This window comes from Agelaius phoeniceus, chromosome 6 (genome assembly GCF_051311805.1).
Source record: "Agelaius phoeniceus isolate bAgePho1 chromosome 6, bAgePho1.hap1, whole genome shotgun sequence".
In the NCBI taxonomy this organism is placed as follows: Eukaryota; Metazoa; Chordata; class Aves; order Passeriformes; family Icteridae; genus Agelaius; species Agelaius phoeniceus.
Genome location: NC_135270.1, coordinates 18,088,559 through 18,102,872, shown reverse-complemented (window position 1 = coordinate 18,102,872; position 14,314 = coordinate 18,088,559).

The following is a 14,314-nucleotide window of genomic DNA, read 5'->3' as shown; positions in this document are numbered from 1 at the left end:
CTCGGGTCTGTCATAACAAAGATAAAAGAAGGAGAAACATTAGCTGTGGGCAACTGACTGAACACAAATAACTAGAGGGTACAGAGGTTTAAAATGCAGCTTATTTCCCTCCTTGACCTAGTCCCAGCCTTAACTGTAACATCTTGAAGGTAAATGTTAGAGGGGGCAGACATTTTTCCTGCAGGGTATTTCCATCTTGCACACAGCTTCATGAAGTTCTTCTTTTATGATCGCCTTGTGCAATGCTGTGAGCCCAGCAGAACGGGCTGTGGCAGGGTGTTTTGGCATTTCAGTCTTGCACTTGGTCCTTCCAGTCCATGGAATGCCTCCAAGAGAACAGGTGAGTAGTGGCTGAGCAGATCAGCTGATTTCACACACGTATCCACTTTCCTTGACCTGGATGAATATCTGCAGTAATTCTTTGCTAATATTTACTCAAAGAGTTGCACTCTGTGTATGTTGTACTATATCCTGCTCCCACACTTTCTGCTTTTTTCCTATACATTATTACCTGTGCCTGTTTTGCTGTCTGTCGATTTGTTCTTTTGTTGCAGTCCACTCTGGAAATATTTTGCCCCATAATTACACACCTAGTAGAGCAGAGGTTTGGTCTGAGATGAAGATATTTGCACTTATATATAAGGACAGCAGTTCAGCTTCTCTTTATATGTTCATGACTTCATACCACCTTCCACAGTCACCTACCTTCTCAAGACTGGCTTCAGGTCATCCAACACCTTCATTTTTCTTAGGTCATTGTTCCTATACTGGCCCATATTCCCTAAATTCCCAACATTTCATTTTTACTAACATAAGGTCTGAGCCATGTATTGTAAAATAACAGATTTTGCCTGCTACAAACAGGCAAAGCCCAGTTTGTAATCAGAGGAAAGAGAAAAGAATGTGATCCAGACCCAAACTTTTTCAGGCTTTTGGAAGATGTAAGTTATGGTTTTGGTGTTAATGTTCAGGTGTACATCTGAGTGGCCTCAGTGGAGGGCAGAGAATCCCAGTTTAGCATCTCTTTTCCAGGGAACACCAGTGGCTGTGTGCTCCTCTCTTACTGGTCATCATGAAGCCAACTCATTAAATCAAGAGAGCTATGTGGAAGTAAGTACAAGAGGGCTGACTCACAGTACCCAAGTATTTACCTCTACTAATTTTTGGTAACACAATAGAAATTTTCCAGTTAGGTGTATCCAAACAATGGCTTCCTATGAGACATTTGATGCAAACATTTATTTAAATTTGTGTCAAATTTTCAAGGGTTTAGGGATAATTTGTACCAGACCAGTGATAGAGGACTGTCAAGGGTGTTCAAATAATAGATGCTTTTTCTCATTAGCTTAAATTAAATTATCATGGATAGATAACAAAGAATAAATACCCAGCTAGAATTCTTGCTTTAACTTAAGTATTTAGAGAGTTTAAATGTGAGACTGAAGTGTAGCAGAAGCTCTGTCCTGAAACCTCATTTAAAGGACCAATGTGATCCCATTTGGGGACATAATTTACAAGAAATATGGGTCTTTAATAGCTAGATGTTCACATGCACTGATTTTGGAATAAAGGATTCCTATCCCACCTAAAGCATTATATCTGGTTTAAAAATTGTCTATACACTGATATAATGAGCATTCCTCTCTACAGAACAGGCTGAATGCAAACCTAATGCTATGTGTTCATTTATCAAAGTCAGTGGGTTTACGCTCATTTATTAAAATTTGAGCTGGCTAATAATTACTCCACCAGGTCTACGTCACAAGTTTAACTGAACTTTACCTCAGATCCTAGTTTGACTTACTTTTTTTTTTCCTTTTAAAGAGACTTTTCCAGTCTTCCCAAAGGATTCATGCACATTATAAATATCTTTATCTTATTTTTAAGTCTTACATTATTACATAATATTAAAACAAATTAAATACTGGCAACAGAATTTCCTCTAAGTCACTCTCTGTAAAAATTCAGGAATGGCTTCAGAGGCAGCAGCAGCTTTGCAAAGGTTACTGTCTTCTGCCTGGATGGCTGAAGAACTACTGCAGTGGTCAGATACCTCTGGAAGTCTGGTTATCAAAAGATATATTAAATGAGATCATCAAATGTCTCAGGAAACAATTTCACAGGGGAGCCAGAGGGTCTGACCTGGCAGAAAAAGCCAGTATTAGCTGGTCCAGGACACTGCCTTCTTTACTTCATCTAGATAATCAAACAGCAGATGAAATCAGAAATATTAAAGAGTTCTGAAAAAAACCTACTTTCATCCCACCATTCATATAAAAAGGGTAATTTTTCTAAGCAATACTTTTCTGTGCTTTCATATGAAAACAGAATTTGTCTAAGGTTTACATATTCACTTTGTATTGAGACCCAGGTGGGATTTTTTTCTCCTTCAGCAATAGATCTGCAGATGCACCTCGAGGCAGTTTTTCTTTGGGTGATTAGAGTTGTCTTTCCAATCCTTTGCACTACTTGTTGCTACACAAAGCAAGAGACACAGATGAAGCACTAAGGACTCCAGCATCCCTGTCCTTAATTGAGTGGAGACGTGTAGCACTTTCAGGAAATTCACCTTTTGACTTGGAAATCTCTGCTGTGCTACTCCTCTTCTTTCATTTTGATCTTGAACTGGCTAATTCTGTTTTCCTCTTAAACAGCTTTATATCTGACTATCCTACATAATCCCAAAATAGCATCACAGTGTGAAAACCATCACTTTCAATCATTTCCCCAATGTAACAATCATGCTGAAAATGCAACACAATTTTTTTCCTACAGTAGGGTAGGTGTTACTTTCTAAACTTAGCAACGCAACTTCCCAGCTGGCCTCTTGAACAAATATGGAAAACCAAACAAGTAGGTTGGATTCAATGATCTCAGAGGTCTTTTCCAATCTAATTGATTCTGTGATTCTGTGATTCTGTGAAATAAAAGTAGACAGACATTCTGCAACTCCTAAAAATGGCAGATACAAACAAGTGATCTAGAAGCTGTTTGTTGAAACAAATATTTGTCAGAATAAGTATCTCTAACCACAACCATAAGTCATTAAGTTCATGCAAATGCAGAATTCAACTTTAACTTGTATTTGCATATATTAATTTATATCATAATAATTATAATTAATAATGAGAAGGGTCAAAATCTTCCTCCCTTATTTTCTGACTCTACTAATTCAAAAAATGGCCCTTTCCCCCTCTGTGCACCAAAGAACTCTTTCATCCAAACTGCCTCAGAATCCTCACTCCATTCTCACATTAGCTTTGTTCCTTGAATCCCTACTTTGCTACTTGCCAGCATAGAAAAGGAGCTAAAGGGACACTCTGCCTTTCCTCAGCTGCAGAGTCTTGTTGCCCCCGCTGTACCCTGCTAGGAGAAATAGTCAGGAGTCATCAGCCAAATCCCTGCCTAACAAGTGGGAAATGGGACTTGGAACCAAGCCTTGATTTGGACAGCATCTTAGTATTTTCAGAATATAAAGTATTAAATTTCTGGGATGTGAAAATGTGTGGTTTTGTCAACAGGATGTTGCACTTGCAGGTATCCATGGTCTCAAACAGCCAAGCAAACAATCACAAACCACAGGATAATTGCACAGAAGTTTGTGCAATAATTAATTACAGGGACTACAGGGTCAATATATTTCATTAATTCAATTGAAGGTTCTACTATATAAAGACAGAATATACTTCAGAATCTGGGTTTTGACCTGACTGGAGTGTTTTTGTTCAAAATAGAGTTAAATTTCCTGGCTGAAATTTGTTATCTATGAGAATATAATTATGGAAAGAACCTGTGACATGTGCATTGGCAACACGAATTTCTGAGGGCTCTGCTTATTTCCTGCTGTTGCTGCACCATAGCTCTCAATAAGAACATGCCCTTTCAGGTGTGCTGCTCCCTGTTTGGTGAGTCAAGAGCGAAGCTCTTAGATTCAGGGTTTTTTCCAAGGACCTGTGACAGATACAGTAATATTTGTCTCTTCCATTATGGAAAAGGTGCTGTCTGTCACCTGCAGAAGCCCTGTGTAAACTGGCATGCTCCTCATACGTGCAGGCTGGTGCTCAGCTCAGTATATTTAAACTCCTTAGTACACAGCAACACCCACCAAGAATAAATTACTCTTCTATCCACATTAGATGAACCAGGAGACCTCTCCAGGTGAAAGTGCAATTTTGTTTTTTTGCAGTCATTGCAGAAACAAATGCACTCTTTGTGTATTTGGATTTAACCTTGTAGGTCTTCATAGGAAATATTTTGGCTGAACAAGAATTCCAATTTTGGGACCTGTGTGATTATAGGTAAAAAGCTTTGAATTAATCTCAGACAAAATAAAGCGAGAGTTCTCTACTTTGTTCTTACTTAATATGAAAAATTTTCTTTCAGACACCCTCTGCAGACCACAGCTTAGTATTAAGCATGCACTTCTGGGTGGAAACCAAATACAAAATTGTATTCTTTGCTGTAGTTCTTGTTCTCTTAGATAATGGTTGAACAAACTAGTCTTTGTTTTCGATGATGCTTGACTTGAAGTTGTTCGTTTAGTGTTTTGGCACTAAACAGAACAACCTTTTGGCAATCTCTGTGACTGTGTACTTGCTCAATATTTTGTTTAAAAATACTGTCATGATAAAATCTGCTCTTCACTCTAATAGAAAATACTGACATATTCAAACAGCACAGATTTTGTACTGATACCTAAGAGAATGGGAAATTGCTAAGATAGGAATTCTATACATTAATAGTTTATTAAATTAATATAGCAAGTTATTATTATATATTATACTGATATCACAAATCATTATAGTTCTTTGTATGAACATATAAATATGTATCTGTTGTGGACATAAAGCTATTCAATGTTTCATTCATGATTTTGGTAACACTGCTTCTTGACAATATCAACCTTGGGTGGGCAACAAGTATTCAGAAATTGCAGAGGGAAATAGATGCCAGAAGCCAGCCAGGAAAGTGCATGCAGTTTGCTATAATATCCAGTTAGCAGGTCTGTAAAATAGCATCCTTTTACTTCCTCTTTCACATGAGGTAGGCTTACAAGTCTTATGCTTACAGAGCATTGCTGCACATCCTTATGCATGTCATGTCAGCTGCCAGGAATTTTTACTGCAGTTTCATCCTGATCAGAGAGATTTTCAAATCAGACTTCAGTTTGTAACTACCAGTGGTTCTTAAGATGACTACGTTTCCTTCTAGCAATAGGAAAAGACCCATGGCTATCCTCAAATAATGCAGTCAAGGATATGCTAGACAGAGTTTAGGTGTTGAGGATGAAAAAACCAATTGCCAATAATTGGGACAGCTGCAAAACTCTCTATATACGTAGAGAAGGTAAGTCTTTAAATACACTGCAGAGGATAAAGGATAACCCTTCTCTTTAGGCTCAGTGATCTTGCAGATGATGGTTGTGGCACATGAAGGAAGCAGTCTGTCCATAACACTTCCTGCTCAGCCCAGCCCCTCTCAATGCCATTTCCAGCTCTTTTAGCTCACCTTAACCAGAGTTGCAATGTCTTCAAGAAACAGGGAGCTGTAAGCAAATCTGGTTTGGGATTGTGGCCAGAATTTAAGGTGCAGCATTACCATTGTACAGCCTACTACTTACAATTACCATTCCTTCCATTTTTCCTCCTTAATCTCCCAACATTCCCATGAGAGGGGGATAAGAAGATTCTCTGCATACCCACCAGGACACAGTATGGTGGCACTTCCATTGTGAGTAGTTTTATTTTTTGTAATTACTGGAATGAAGAGAAGTAGTAATGCAGGGGAGATCTGTCTGGAGCTGTTTCTCCAATATGCTGTGTTGCACCATTTCTTCCCTGCTTTGAACAAGAACATGTCAAGAAGGCTGCCAACAAAAGCATTGTTTCTGACTTTCAGTGTTTCAACAAATACTGTTTTGACACTATGAAATGTGGCTTTGAGTTTTAAATACCTTGTTTTCAGGGAATGGCATGGGCAGGAATGATTGAACTTGTGCACAGACTGTGGGCACTTAAAATCCTCACCAGTGCCATGGCCCTGGCCTCCACCCTTTCTTTGCACTTAACCTGACATTGTTATTAAATACTGAGCTTTGTTATACACTGCCCTAGACAGTGGCTAGGCTTGTTGTGTATTTAAGATTTTAATAGGATTTGTCCTGGCTAATCTTACATGTTGTAACTGCACAGTGTAAAACTCACTGCTCTTTATGCAAGGAGAATGTCCTTAGACCCATTTATTTACTTATTCATGTATAGTTCTGGCTCTGACCTGCTTTTTCAGGCATTTCTATCCTATCCCTTTATTTACCAATGTGGGAACCAGCACAAACCATGGTCCCTTCAATTTCTCTTATTTTTAAACTTCTAAGCTAGGACCCTAATACATACCCATTTTTATGTAAAACACACACATACCAAAAAAAAAAGGGGGTGGGGAAAGAACTAAACCCCAAGCCTGCTTATCTCAGTTTAGAAGTTAAAACAATGCAAATTCTAAACCCAAGGAATTGTGCCCTAGCTTTTGTAAAAGTACATTGTCAAAGTACATTGCTTATCAAGGTGGATCATCTCCCAGGACCACTGAATTTAGTGGATTGTACAACACAGAGATAATCATTACTTCATAAGAGTGGAGAGAAATGCCTTTGCTTTGAGAACAGCATAGTAAGTTTTGTGATTATCTGCAAAGGAGTCCTTCAGTGGAAAAAGTTTAATTGAATATCAAGATTTTATAGGTCAGATACACTGGAACCTCTTTTTACTACTTAAGAATCTAGAATATTATAATGTTACATGAGAGAAAATGTACAAAATTTTATTATGAACTCTTAGTGATACTTATCAATTAAGCTTGGAACTGCTAGAAGGGAAAGTGATTTCACATTATTGATGACAACATTGCATGTTGTATTCCCTCAGCCACCCTAATCAGTGTAAATGTAATGAATTCATGTGACCCACAACAAGCTGGTTCAAATGAGGGTCTAGCTTGATGGAGCTTCAAGCCATACTGTGCGCAAAGCGCTCAGTACTAAGTGTTCTACAAATCATAAAAGAAAAAAATCATTTAAACCTTTCAATCTGCAGCAGTTACAGCAAAGTTGAAGTACACCACAGAGCCTAGAGAACAGGCTGAAGTGACTCTTGTATAGCTCCAATGTGGCTACATGCAACCCAAACAATTCCCAACACCGTGAAAGGCTTCTCTCGCTTTTTTCACATGCAGTCAATATCTTCTCTTGATCTGATCCACCTTCACTTGTGTGGGATAAAACTGGACTGATTTCCTGGGAACTGAAACTCCGTATGAAAAACAAGCCTGTCAAACAGATTTTAACCAAATTTTGACATAAATCTTTCAGCAAACTGAGTTAGTGTTCAGCTGGGAAATGCTTCAGCTGCTGATGTATGCAGTGTAGGCTTTCCCCCCTTGATTCTTCCCTGAGAAAAGGAAGACTGTCATTTAGCAATGTTGAGTATATAACAAGGAAAACAGCTTTTCAACAGATGCAGGCAATTCTCTGTCATCGGGAATCTCTGAGCCAAGAAGGGATGTTTGCCTAAATGATTTGCCCTAAATGTAAATTGGACAGTTACATGGAAAAAGTACAGGATAAAATATGTATGAGAGCACAGCCTGGGACATAGAGGAGTCTGATTCAACAAAAGTGATTACCTGATAATTTCAAGGCTTTGAGTCAAGAAATGTAGTGTTTGCAATACCATTGACAAAGCATGCGACTTGCAGGTTTCCTTCCGTGCAGCCCAGCTGAGTTATGCTGAACCGCTTTGAAATTCACCAACGTAAGAGACTTGGATTTCCTGGAGCCTTGAATTCAATCCAAAACCTGCAAGAAAAGAAAGCGCTCCCCACCTGTTTGCAAGAATGATTCAGAGAGAACAAATGAGCATACAAAGGAGTTCCAAAACTGCAGGATCCACACCATAAAAGCAAACTTACTTTTCCTGTTTCTCTTCTTGTTGGACAGAAACACAAAATGGAGATGAACAGCCTTCTGGATCATGTTTGTTTCAGAAGGCTTAAGAGCCCACTACATGCTATGAAACATATGTCAGACTTTAGATTGTAGACAGTAATTTATTTGTTTATTCTTGTGAAGACAGGAAAAAAAGTCTCCTCATTTCATGGCAATATTTTCTCTATCAAAAATGTTATTGCATTGATAAGGCTAATAATAGAAAACAGCCCTTTGTGTCAATATTAATCTGAGATAAATTTCAATAAGAAACCCTGCTTCACCTTCAATTTCCAAAGGAGTCAGCTTTTTACAGAAATAATTTTAGCATCCATTTCCATGATCATATAATTAGTTCAGTAATGGACAATCTTTCTTCAAATCTCTTCAGCATCCATTGCATAGAGATTGTAAGCTTCTTAGTTCAGATCTGCATTTGATATGTTCATTACTGCCTATTTTAATTGATCCAGTGCAGTTTTCTATCTATAGAAGCCAAAATTCTTCCCAGAAACTTTAACAACATTCCTAAACTATTAAGAGCATATAAAACGAGACAACTGTGCTTTATTGTGTTGTATAAAAGAAATCATAGCTCTTCTACTCCAAATTTGTATAAAGGCATCAGCCCATAAGCATGTATTAGAACTAACCACACTCAGAATGTCACATCTAGCGTGACTATAGACAGTCACTTCTTACTTTCCTAATCAGCAGATAACAAAAATCAGTTTCAGATCTGAAATCTACATGTGATTCTCTCTGTTCAATTTATTATTAATAGTTCAGACTCTACCTTCATTTCATAAGAAATATTGTTAGCACTCAAAAGAGGTGAAGAGTTAGAAGATGTACACTCAAAATTAGACATCATCTGCAACAATCGCTACCAGCTTACAACATCAATCTCCTACTGAAGACTGACAGTGAAACTGCCATGGACAGTATTTGCTTGATGATCGCAACAGAAAAGAGCAGAATAATCTTCTTTTCATCCCTAACTCTGCAAGTCATTTCAGGTCATGGTAAGAAAGTTCAGTCCATACAATTCTTATTTTCAAAACATGAACACACAACACCAGTTTTCAGGCATTTGCAGCAACTGACCAAAGCAGATAAGGATTTTCATAGTTTTCAGATCAATAAAGCTGAAAACTGACTATAAAAAGGTCAACAGACAATTCATCCACTGACGTGTTGAATGTTCAATACAGTACAAGTCTAGCTGCTCAAGTTTGACAGCATTCTTGTTTTATATCATACTTCAGCACTGCAAAATGATAAGGAGTCTGACAGCTCAGCTTAGCAAACCCTGCAAGACCAATTAGTCATCTCCATGATGCATATTTAGAGAATATATCTAAAACCCATGGTCTGTGATAACTTACAACACAGAGCCCATGAGAATTTCTCATGAGTAGTTCTCCTGTCCCTGCTGAGACTCACCGAGGAAGGGTTACTTACGTGAGCAAGGAGCGCAGGCTATCAGAAGTCACAACGTGCCATCTTTGTGCGTGTGCAGGATTGCACAACCCCGAGGCTCTGATTGGATCCTGCTGCTCTCCACTGGACTGTGTGCACATCAGGCTCCTGCTGCAGGCAGCTGAACCCGGATTCGAGGTTCAATGAGAGCAACGCTCCCAGCGTGATGGTTGTCCACAGTCCTCTCTCACTGCCTGGAGAATTTGGCCACGGCAGAGTGAAAATGGCACACAGATGTCACCATGTCGAAATGGATTCAAATTCTCCCTTATTTTGAATAGTTTTGATGTTGCACAAATTTATTTAAACTGGAATTTTCACACTTGATGATTTTTTTCTTCTAGATTCTGTGCTGGACACTTCAACATCTCAGCTGCAGAATTGTAGGACCTTCACAGTTCTACTTGAACATGGCATACTAAACATGCAACTACCAAAATAAAGTTCAGTATTTTGAAAATTAATCCTAGGGGTGTTAGATCGCTTGCCCCTGAATTTACTATACCTTATTTAGCAATATGTAAAACAAAGATAATATATCCCAAGTACTTAAAAACATATTTTCAAAAGCAATACACTATTGATGAACTTCTCAGGGACTCCAGTCATGGGCACCACAGAAAAGTAAGTGAGAAAATTGCTGACTGTATTCAGTGAGGATTGAATAACACACAGTAACAAAGTGTTAGGACACATAGGTAAAAATAATTGAACACGAAAAACATTAATTTTATCTAAGCTCTGTCTATAAAAAGCAAGAACCCTCTAAGAAACTTAACATTTCATCCATGTAATTTAAAACTATTTCATGAAACTGCACTGATGGTCTTAACATCAATACCTCCTAGTGTTTTGACATTGCAAAATTAATAATACTTTATAAAAATAAAGTAAGCTCTCCTTAAAATTTACTAAAATAAAAATAAAACCATAGATAAAAACTATGAATACAATAAAGCCTCTTATTAATAACTACATACTACTACATAAGTGAGCATCAGGTTTGTCTCCAAAGTGATTATGATTCTTATCCCTTCTACTGCAATAAGGTCATATAGAAAGGATAGCAGTCTTTAATCTTAACCAAATTTTCAAATGAAATTAATTTATGGCAAATTTGTACCTCCTTGCATTGTGTTCAACATTTTCCATTAGTTTAAGTCTTCATGCTGTACCATTATCCAAGTTCGTGAACTGCAATGCTGAATACAGAAAAGGAATTTTAAAAGTAACTTTTAAAAGTTACTTCACAATAGAGATTGAACACACATACAAAGATATCCCCATGCAATATGCTCTCCCTTCAAGAAGGATGACATACCAGAATCTTAAATTATTAATGAGAATGGCAATATTTGAACTGAAATACTAAAGAGGTCTCTGCTAACTTTTATACCACTTCTATAAATTTAGTTAATTTCTCTAAGTCTTGAATAATACATGCACCAAAGGATTTTATTTCTTTTTCCATGTTTGTCCTTGCTTTTATGCATTTAATTATATCCTCCATACTTTTTTTTTTTTTTGGAATGTCTGCTACTGATTTAAGATAAGGCAATATACTCAAGGGTCTTATAATAGAACTTCTGACAAAACCTGCTAGTGGTAATAGTATATATACATATCTATCTCCATTTATACGCAGTCTGTAGTTTATATTATTACAAACAAACAAATTTTCATTCAGCAGAATTTTGTCCACCAGAGTATATTAACCTAGATTTTTTTGAGCTTGTGCATCATCAACGGGTTCCTTTGAGAGTTTATAGGTACTGCTCAGCATAGCCCTTCATTTCACCCACTTTTTGACTAGTTGTACCATTTATTTCTCTGAGCCTGCAAACACCAATTGCTTCCAAAGACTGATTTTTGATTTGGGTCACGAAGGCACTGCATAACAGATCCCAGCTTTCAGCTGGCTTTAAACAGTGCTGCAGTGGCCCTATGGCATTGCATAGGTCTAGGCAGAGCTCTGATCCCAAACACAATGCTGCAGTGTCAATGCCTCAGAGAAAAGCAAATTCTCTTAGGTGCAACTTCATGCTGATGCAGTGACACTATTTCCTACTATGAATTTACCTTGGCGGCGGCTAGCAGAGGGATCTCTGCAACACGCACCACTGCACAACGTAAATATGCCCTCCAGTATGTGTGTGTACATCAGTTTTTTAGTCTATAATACCAATTGCAAATATTGGCATGCACGGTTGTGGTGTCTGTGTTTACAAACTGTAAAGAGGCTTAAGTGTTTATCCCCTTTACACACAGAGATATCCCGGACGTGTTCAGACAACATGGAAACCCTACTCTGCCCCCATGTTCATACTTCTCATGGTACAGGGTGCGCACTGTTTTTCCTTTACTAACTTTATATCAGATCTTTACTAGCTTTCTATAAGGAGAATGTCTTAATACATTACTCTAAGTTGTTCTCTGATGGATTTGCTTCCCAGAGGATAACGGTTGAATAATATGAGAGATATTATACTCAGTATCTTTTACTTCCTAATCTTATCAGTATTAACCAGCCTCTTATGTTGCAGCTAGTCAGTCTCTAGTGCCTGATTTAAAATGTTATGCTTTGCTTGGATTCTTCTAAATGACACTTCAAACTTTGAAATGAACAGATCAGTAACAGATCTTAATATCAAGTTACCAATTACTTGTTTCGAAGTAAAACATAGAGATTGCAATGGAGGTTAAAGCATTATGTATTGCACCTCTACAATGCACACACTAAAAGACAGAAGGAGAACTACTCGTGTTGATGAAATGGCTTAAAATCTCAGTTACAATGTGATTTGATTTTCAATTAATGAGTTCTATCTAAGCACTTGGAAGTAAAGGAAGGAATGGATCAATGGCTCTGTGTTTGACTAGAAAAGAACATTAAAGGAGTTGTATCCCTTTTTTAGTCTTTAAATATAGCTTTACTTTAGATAGACTATATTGTGTCATACTGTGAAATACTGCAGGTGATTGGCATGTACTTCATCTTCACATAAGTAAGAGAACACCTATAATGTTAATGAACAACTTTTAAGCTGAAATTGATCAGTTACCTCAATTTTCCATAGAAGCTTTAAGATAAAAATAATGCATTTGAATTTGCACAGGTCAAAATTCAGGGACAATGAGAATGGTACTTCAGCTGAATTCCATGCCAAGTGTCCCAGCATCACTCTGGAGCTTAAACATGGCATCAGAAGTGACCAAATGACCAGTCAAAGAAAAGTCAAGTAGGCAGTGCCTTTTTAACTTGCATTTTAGCCCTCACACAGAGGAAGTGCTGTAATTCCTGTCAATTAGATGTTTCCCTCCTTCCCTTGAAATGAATACTCCCTACTCCAGTACGGCACCAGGTGGACTAGACAACGTTTTGCATGTCCCTCTGAGTTCATCATTCTGTCTTTTTTAACTATAAATGGAGACACTGATTTCAGCCATTATTGCACCCAAAAGTTAACCAAGTTTGCTATCACATTTTATTTGCATTCTACAGTGGGTATCTTTGAAGATAAGATATGATGGTCTCATTTTATTTTATGAAGAAGGAGATTCAGAAATCATGAGTAAGATGTGTAAATAGCATCACCACCATGTAGCATTTGATCATATAAGGTTAAAAAGAATGGATCTGGAAATGCTAACAACTCTTTTGCTGAAATATTTCACTCAATTTAATATCTCGGATGCAGAGAGTAGGAATATGATCCTGTGAAAAAGGAAGAGAAACTAAAGAAAGAAATTACAGGGTTTTCAGATCAAATGCAATGGCAAAATCTTCTATCTTTTCTGTTTAAAAAAAAAAAGTAGGTACATCAATAAATTCTTCTAACATATTAATATTTCCATTTATGCAGTCAATTATATGGATTTGATCATAAGGAGGTACAGAAATCAGACATGTTACTCACAACTAATTTTTAAAATATACTCTCCCATGTCACCTGTGTATGTCTATTGAGTGAATGAAGGTGAAATACAACTTGAAGAGGAATTATGTCTTTGAATAATTAATAATGCTACTAAATCAATTTATCATAAATATTTGAGATTAGTTTTGCAAGTCTCATACATTTTAATACATTTTATAATAATTTCTGAGAAGGAATAGCACAAGACAAGAAATTTAATATGGCAAAGGTCATATGTCATAATCAATGAATTAACCACCTAGTAGTGTCAGGATAATTGATTCATAACATATATGAGATTTGAAAATTTCAGTCAAAAATACAGATATAGGAAATCACTTCTGATGGTGCCTTAAAGCTCAATTAAAGGGGTTAAACTGAACTGTAAACCAGTTTCAGACTAATTGTGATGACCAGACTGGGAAGTCTCAGAGATCACAGTACTTCCCTGAACATGCAGGAAATGTATATGAAACCACAGCATAGCAACTGTTGATATTATTTGATTTTTAGTGGTAAGTAATACAATGATTCATAAAGTATATATTTCTTCTCACTAACATAATCTCTTTATAAGCTTATGTGTGTTACCCACATGAGTTTACCATACTATTTTATCATTACTTTAATTACATACGACTTAAATCCATTAATTTTTTTTTTCTGGATCTTCATCCTGGAACTTTGATACTAACCATTAGAGACAATGATACTTCCTTAAATTTTCACTGCATCTATTTCTGTATGTACAAGTATCTTGTAGGCATCTTCTTTTCCTTGTTAAATAGTGCTAAGTAAATTCTACAGACTTACACATCAGTGAAGTTGCCAAAGGTATAACTCATGACTGAAATTGAACGATTCTTTTCCTCAAAACTTCCAATTCAATTTTGTTATGTCACCTTTATTTAAATAGTTGTACTCTTAAAATGTT